We start from the raw sequence: 9,040 nt of genomic DNA, 5'->3' as shown, positions 1-9,040 counted from the left end.
CCATTTTTAAATATTTTGACAAGCTACCACTATTGTTCCCAAGAAAATATGACTCTTAGAAGAGAAATCTCTGAAGGGGTTTCAATTAAACTAAATTTTTTTTCAAGATTTAAAAATTAATGTTCACAGATCTCTTGCCAACTTCCCAGAAAGAAGTAACTAAAGGCCCCCAAATAAACTAAACATTAGGTTCAAGTTATATGTCAGTCTAAACAGGGTGAATGTAATAACCCAAGAAAATACAATCTGAATTGCACCAAGAAAATCTGGAGATTCACTAAGAATTTCTATTCTACTTGTCATTCTAAATTCTACTTGTCATCCTAATTTGAATGAAAAGTCTTCTGTTAAGGTCAAAGCCAAATGAGATTTCAGAGTCTTGACACTAAAAAACATTTCTGTTGTTCAGGAATAGGGTTGAGACTCACTAAATTCAGGACCTCCAATGGTTATGAACCTCGGTTCTATCCAACTCCCCTGTTCTCTTACAGAAAATGACAGTGAATGGAGAGTGATCACATATTTGTATAGTATTTATACTTTGATTTCTTCTACTCTCTCAAAACATATCTTCAAGTACTTCTGCTATTTCTGGAATATTTTTTGCCTGTGATGTTAAAAGGTCCTTCCCCGATTTTTCCTCAAATTACAGCCCCATTATTCTGCTTTTGGTCATTCAAATAAAAAAGAAAAAAAGATAGTACTGTTATATTGAGCACCCATTATAGATTCCAGATATTCAAAAGAGCAATCTATTGTATATGCATACACTCTCACACACATATATGAATTTGTCACAGATGTTAACTCATATTATTTATCGAGGTTTTCTCTGATCTTTTTACAAGGCAACCACACCCCTCTGTCCTTCTTACAAGGTAACTTTGCACTTCTCCTTGATTAGTATTTCTCAGACCTATAGCTCTTGGTGTGAACTGAAGTCCTAATCCATCCCCTGGTGGACACAGTGGAGATATTGAGGTGTGCATGAAGGAAACTGAAGTGTAATCAAGACCAGTACCAAGAACCCTACTTTTGATTGGGGTCAGGAGGGAGATAGAATTTACACTGTTTTAGGTAGCTTTAGTTCATTTCAAGAATGAGATTTGCATTTAAATGAACCTGAGTTTAAATTCTGTTCTGCCTCTTACAAACACTGAGGTGTTTTAAATGTTATTTTTTCTTCTAAGCCTCAATTTCCTCATTTGTCAAATTGAGATAATAATACTTGCTGCACGGTGCTGAAATCTAGATAATTCGATAATGCATGTAGAGAGTGAAGGACCTGACACATAATAAATATGTAATCAATGGTAGCCATGGTTATGATTATAAATGTTGATTACCAGGCACTTATTCATCCATTCAAGAAATAATTAAGCCTATGCTATCATATTTGCTCAATTCTAAAACAATCTTTTTTCACATTTCAACATTTCTGAAATCATGTGACTATTACAATAAATATCCACAATTAATTTTTTTTCTTCTGCAATGATGTAGGTTAATTTGGTTAGGTATCCTACAGTGACAATGTCCAAGATACAGCCCCTGTGCTAGAAACAGAGGCTGACCGAAACAAGTAAGAAAGCCCCTGCCTTCTAGAAATTTGCAGACCCTGATAACTAGCTGAGGGGCCACAGGACTTCAGCCTACTGCTTCAAAACACTGAGCTGCTATTACCTGCCCTGTATCTTCCAATTGCTTCAAATTCGGGGCATCACTGACCACTCTGAGAAATTGATTAATGTTGTGGAATTTCTATCAAGGATAAAGGCACACACATCCATGAATTTGTAGACTCTCCAAAGATAAACCATGGTCTACCTCCAAAGAATCTATTCAACCTAGGTAAGAACTCACATTTTCCCTCTAAGAAAAAAATTTCCCAGGTCATTGTCATGATTCTGTAATTTCTCCAGCTTAAATAGGAGTATGCCCTGAAGATGAAGAATAGAAGAAGAGAGAGCTAGGAATCACTGGCTCAGAGAGTCAACAGTTTAAGCTGGGCTAGTAGCCAAAAGAATCAAATTAAAGGAGAAAAGGGAGTTTCTATCATCCTTAGGAAAAACCACCTTTCTCAATCATTTAGTGCAAGCGAGCAGTCATAGTATCAGTGTTTGATTTACTCTCCCACTAAGATGACCCATTTTTGTAGTCCAATGCTCATTATTCCAAATCAAGGCTTGTGGTTTGGCTGTATCTCAAGTCTGCAACCATAAATGTCAATGTAAACACACATTTTCTCGAAGGATGATAAAAATCAAAACAATCTATTTTCAGGAAACCAATGTGCAAATGTGCCATTATAATATGGTTTTTTCCACAATTTATAAAACTTTAGTCAAAGTGTTTGTCAAAATTTTCCTAGTGGGACACGGATATGAGCCGCCAAGATCTCTTTATTTAACAAAGGCAATTCATCAGGCTACACAGGAGAGTCTGCATTGACTCTATTTAAATGAAGTCTTGGACCATCCAGAGAGTTCTTTTAGCACTCTGCAATCCAAAGAGAAAAGACCCCCAGGTCCAGGGCAGTTGCAGAACCAGAGTCTTAAAGCAGAAAATACTCACTTGTGACATGGTAATTGCAAGAATAGATGAGCTAAACCAGAAATGAAACTTGGGCTCCAAAGTCTAATCATGGCATAACTATCAGGAAGGATAAAAAAAATCCATAGATTACAGAAGTAGAAGCAGAATAATATTTGGCATCAAAATTTAGAACAAAGGAGGGAATTTAGGAGTTCTGAATATAAACAGTGGGACCAGAGAGAGGATAAAAAGGGTGATAGGATCCTCACTTGAGAGTCGATCTCAGACATTTAGCTATTGTAGCTTGTGTAAATGACTTGTAATAAGGCCCTTGGCTTAAGAACCTGAAAATGGAATCATAAAAATACTTTTTTCCTAAGATGTATAACTTTTTAAATAGTTGTAGGATTTATTTAAAGCTATAGGAAAATATCATGTTGCATGGAATTCTGAACCAGCACATAGAATTGGGACTAGCTGGCAGAATCCAATCCAACTGAATAATTTAGTTATGTTTATGGCACCATGCCTATCTAGTGATTATGTGACCAACAGCAGCTCATAATGCCAAGTAGGGCAGACACAGGGCCATGTTCCTCCATTCATGACTTCTTTGTCCATAAATACATATGTGTATATATGGAATTTCATAATTCCATGATTGCAAGTTTTATTTATATATATATATTATATATATTTATATATATCTACAATTCATAAAATTATATTATGTAACTGCATTGTTATAAATATTACCCAAGTTGTATTATAATCATTTTTTCCTCCTGATCCTAAAAGGAATAAAAACATGTCCCTGGGCTGTGGACACCTCAACCATAAAGGTAATCAATTGACCCTCATTGCAAACACATTTTCACTTTTTTATGCAGCCCAGTCCCAGAGACTAACAACTGTAGGATCCAGATTGAAGGAGAAAGAGCTTTGCAGACAGATCACAAGGTGGAGTGTCACCTCCACCTGCTAAAAAAGGAAAATTGAGAGTATCATCTTTTGATGCAAAAATTATCACCCTGTGATTAAAAACCTGCAAAGTTTAAAGACAACAAAGAACACGTCTAGAAAGTAAAGGTACTGAAGATGTCTCCATAGTTCTCAATCAGAGGAGGAATCACCCCACTTGGGGGTTTTGGATATGTAAGAAGGTCTGGTTATTATAATAACTAGGAAGAAAGCACTGTCAATATGTAGGAGTGAGGACCAGGGGTGCTAAGTGTTCTACAAGGGGCAGAGTGTCCCTTGCAATGGAAAACAGTCTGACATAAAATGCCCCAAGGCACCTCCATGAAGAAACCAATCAGATGATGTGGGAGGAGAAGAACAAGAGAATACCAGCTACCTTAGTTACTCACTGAACAAATTAGGAAATGAAAGGTGGCTAATCGTTAAAAATATTGTTGCTACTTCACCTCCTTGTACTGTCCTTCATCTGTAAGTGGCCATAGCAGTAATTAGTTATCAGGGCCAGGATTTAGCTGAATTCATGTATTTAAAGCATTTTGAATATTACCTGGCATATAGAAATCCATGAAGACTTTTATTTGTTATTTCTAAGGCAAAATATAAACTATAAAAAATTCCTTTGGAAACAAGTACATTTTATCTTTGTTTGGGAACAGAAGGCAACACACATTGGACTTCATAGTGAAGCTTCCCCCAGTACTACAGATGTTTTTCTCTTGTACAGTAGCCCCCTAATCCCACCCATTCAAGGAAATGTGCAGTCTGCATCTTTTCCACCAGACCCCAGTTCTTCAACAGAGACTGCACAACCCAAGGGAGTTGAAAAGACCAAGGTGCCTCCGCCAAGGCCTGTCTCCCCAATTCATCAACCTGCTGAGCCCAACTGTTCTCTAAAGCTGCAACTCGTAGGTAATTAGCATTGGCCTTCACCAAATTGCTAAGTCCACCATTCCTTGTTCTGAGCTGCTAGAAGAGCCTTTGGGGTCAAATCTGATACCACAACACATGACCTTCAAGTTTTCCAGGGTTCTATGTCGAGGGAGACTCCAGAGAGGAGTTTTCAGGGGTCTCAGCTCAGCAGCAGCAGGGGGCCCTTGGTGTCCCCCATTCTAGGGTCTGCTTTCTCAGCATCTCTGCAACAATGCACACTTGATGCAACTCTTCAGCTTTAGCTTCCCACAAGTGAAGATATTTAGAAGATTTTCAGAGCCCAGAGCTAGAAATAATTTGCAAAGTTGTATAAACAATTGTATGTTGTGAGGTCTTGATTCACAGCCCCAGAGACTGGTTGTCAGAGAACCAGGGAAGATGTACCATTCAACATAATGTACTAGTTAACAACAAAAACCTAGTTTTTAACCCCAGGGGCCAAACTGCATGGTGAAGAAGGTCTTCTGAATCTACAACAGATTCTACCTACAACTAGAAAAATTAATTTCCTGCCTCTCCAGAGAAAAATACTGCTTCTAATAATATGCATCAATGAAATAAAGTAATTAAAAGCCCAGATATGGGTTGAAGCTTGGGTTTTATGACCTATAAGGTATGAGACTTAGTCACATTTTTTTGGACCTCTTTCAGCCTCCATTTTTTCATTTTTAACTACAGATAATACTATTACCTGCTTCATTGGATTGCCATGAAGATTAAATGTAATATTTAAATTATTTAGCAAATTCCTGGAACAAAGAAAATCTTCCTTAGTGACTCTTAAAATAACTTATAATTTTCATTAGCATCATGATCATTAATTACTATATTGTATTACCTCTCAACCAAAAAATTGGGAGCTCACTGTCTTTAGCAAATATTTATTAATCACCTACCATATGTTAGTCACTGTCCTAAAGGACTGTTCATAATGCAGGCAGACAATGTATCTCCCGTAAAGAAAGTTTATAATCTGCTCAGTGTGTGTGATATAAATGTGTGTGTGTGTGTGTATGTTTGTGTTGGTCTGACTGAGTTTCTAATACAGAGCTCCTAAAATCTTTGGTATTTCCTGAGAAATAGGAAATGTTTTTGTTGTTCATACTAAGCCCCTTTGACCATATATGAGTACGTGACTCATAGGCATAGAAGGGGTCAGGCACTAGATGGCTTCAGAATGGAACCTGTCAACAGAAAAACCAGCTACATGAGTAGAAGGGTTGGATTTTTTCAGCCCCAAACACCCAACCTCCTGGAAGTGAGAGGATAGCAGTTGAGTTCAATCACCAATAGCCAGTGACTTGATCAATCACTCCAATATAATGAAACTTTGATAAGAAATCTGAAGATGCCAAGGATATTTCTGGATTAGTGAACACATGGGCATCTCAGAGAAAAGACCCTGGGAAGGTGGCACACCCAGAGTTCTGTACCCACTTTCTACACCCCACATACGCCCGCCACCAACAAGTCTTGCCCCATGCATCTCTTCCATTTGCCTGTTTCCGAGTTGTATCCTTTTCAGCAAACCAGTAATCCTAAGTGAAGTGCATTTCTGCATTCTGTGAGTGACTTGTGAATTATAGAACCTGAGGAGGGAGTGTGAGGACTCCCAGATTTGCAGCCAAATCACGCAGAAGTGTGCGTAGCCTGAGCACCCCATTTGTGACTGGCATCTGAAGAGGAGGGCATTCTAATGGGAATGAGCCTACAACCTGTGCACTAACTCAGGGTGACAATATACAGGAGATGAATGGACAGATGGACAGACAGCTAGATCCGTGTTGGAGATTTGAAGAAAATGCACTGGTATCCATAAGAACAACAGAGGTGGTGGCCATATTTGATAGGATGGTTGGAGGAAGCCTTGCAGAAGAGGAAACACTCAGCAGGGGCAGCAGGAACATGGTCCGTTGAAGGCCTGCATGTTAGGTAGGATGAATAGAAAAGCGCTCTGAGCGAGAGAGCACAAATCATCTGTCATGGCCATCTAGCCAAAGCACCACAGAGCTAGAATCCTATCTTAGTTCCATCTCATCACCCCTATGTCCCCCACCTCATTCAACCCAGTCCACACTGTCATAGAAATGTTTTCTTGGTTCTTTCGAGCAGTGCACACAGTCATCAGGTGCTTGAAAAGTGGTTAGAGTGTCTTTGAACTGAACTTCTTATCTTATTTCATTTCCACCAATTCAATTTAAACAGCCATATGCAGCTCATGGCTTCCCTCTTGGTCAGGAAGGTCCAGGTTTTCTCCCTTTTGAGAGACTCATCTCTTGGGTCTCGTTCACTGATTTCTGCAACACTTTTCTGCAACATGTCCTTCCCAAGATGTCATCTGGCAGCAAGCACAGCTGCTAAAGATTAACTACCTTAAGCCCCACAGGCCTGTGTCAATCTAATTAGTCACTGTGTCCCTCTAAACAGGCATTAATCCTCAGTCTCTATTTCACTTTATATTTTATATACATGTGCTTCAATTTTTTTTAAAAAATGCAGTGTTTCAGGTATATTCAAAATGCCAGAAGCCTATTAAACCAAAGGTGCCAGGCTGAAATGCTGATGGCAGCCACATGGACCCTCTGGAACACGTTTGCTGAGGCATCAATGTTAGAGAAAAGATCAGCAGCATGAAGGCAAGGCCACTGCCTCAGCCAACAGCTATGAAGTGAACGGTGTCACCAGGCGAACTCACACGTAGAGTGTCAGCTCTTTTTCTCTCTTTCCACCCTCCTCCTAAAGCCGTGGCCAGCACTGCAGTTAAGGAAACAATACCACAATCCGAAACCCAAAGCTCTGGACTTTCTCCTTTCTGATCCACTGGCATGAGTCCTGTTATGCAGACACCACAACAGCTCACGGTGATTTTGAGTCACCGTGGACCTGAGTTTCAAATCCAACACAGACTTGCACATTTGGGAAATCATGGATTCTCTGAGCCTCGGCCCCCATGTAGGTAAAAGGGAGATAATAATAGGACAAACTGCTTTATTGTTGGGGGAAGATTGTGTGACTTCATCATTGTGAAGAATGTAAATGGTGCATGACATTGATTGTGAATATGCAAAGCAAGTGTTTGATGACAACGGAGAGATTATTGTCTCTGCTGCACAACTATTTCTTCTGGATTTTGTCAACTATGAAAGAACAATCACAGCATGTAATTCAGACGAAGTACCGAACTAGATATTCAAGTACATTTTACTGGGTTATCATGACAACTCTGTAAAGTGTGCAGTGTTCTCTGTAAGTATGATAAAACTAAAATAGAGAAAAGTTAAGACACTGTATGGACACCAAAGACTCAACCAGGTCTTTCTCTGTCAAGTTCAAAATTCAAAATTCTTAATCAGTCTCTCTTTTTCTATCTCACTCTCCAATTTAGTCATCTTTATTGTTCTTACTACTTTCCTGCATTAGACCATATTAAAAGATAAACTTAAGCACACTGAACTTTAAAGCATTTGTTTGAACAGTGATTCACAAATTGGGCTCCACCACACCACAAGCTGTCTGACTCCAAGAGAGCAAAAGGAAGACACATGTAACATGTTTGCTGAAGACAAAGAAAATATTTGATTGGGAAAAGTGGAAAGTCCCTAGCTAGAGGTTCGTGGGCAATTTCAGATTGGCTAAACTTAATTTTCATGTCACCACTTCCAGTAAGTTGGGTTCTAGTTTGCCCAAAAGGTACTCAAGGCTCTGGAGTCCTTAAAGCCTCCTAATGAATTATCTTAATAGTCCCTCTGTAGTTTTAATATCAGCCACTGACCCTGAATATGAGAAGCAAAAACTAAGGCTCCTCTTTCTTCAGCTTGATTCAAATAGTATAACAGGAACTCAGCTACCTTGTCCCTGAGGTTTTCATTTGGTTTGAATTGATTGATTGATCAATTGATTGATTGACTTAACTGGTGTTGCTGGGATTGAAACCAGGGCCCTGTATATGCAAGCCAATAGCTCTGCCCCTCCACCGAGCTACATTCCAGCCCTCAATTCTCTTCTATAGTCCAAGTACTTCTTGGATTTTCCTGGTAGGTGTTGCACATGTACTCAAGAACTTGATAGATAAATAGATGATAGATAGAGAGAGGACAAACAGACATCGGTCAAGCTACTCTGTGGTATCTTCGTTTCCCTCTCCTCCCCATAACATTGTGTGCCCCCATATAGACTTTTGGGCTCTACTTTGACTTCTGATAGGAACATCAGGATGCACCAGGATTGCCCAGTCCCTGCAATGGATGCACAGGAACCCACAGGATACCAAGCTTTATAGTGCTAAGGGTCAGAATGTGGCACCTAGTTCTTGGGAATTTCAAGCAAGATCATTTAGTAACTTGTATCATCTTAATGAGAGAATTCTTCCTTCACTCTTACACTGCTAACTACCTCTCTCTCTCCACTTTAATAAGATTTAATAATATATTTGTCAGGGTCTGATTTGAAAGATTGATCTCTATGAAAAATACAACATACCATGAATTTCACATTCATTCTAAGTAGGAAGGTCACTTGGTCCCTTAAGATGATTCACCAAATTCTTCCCCAAGTGTCTCATCAGTTCCAAGCAAAGGTGGTTCAGGAAGACACA

The sequence above is a fragment of the Sciurus carolinensis genome, chromosome 1 (assembly GCF_902686445.1).
Source record: "Sciurus carolinensis chromosome 1, mSciCar1.2, whole genome shotgun sequence".
Lineage (NCBI taxonomy): Eukaryota > Metazoa > Chordata > Mammalia > Rodentia > Sciuridae > Sciurus > Sciurus carolinensis.
This window is presented reverse-complemented; position numbering follows the sequence as displayed.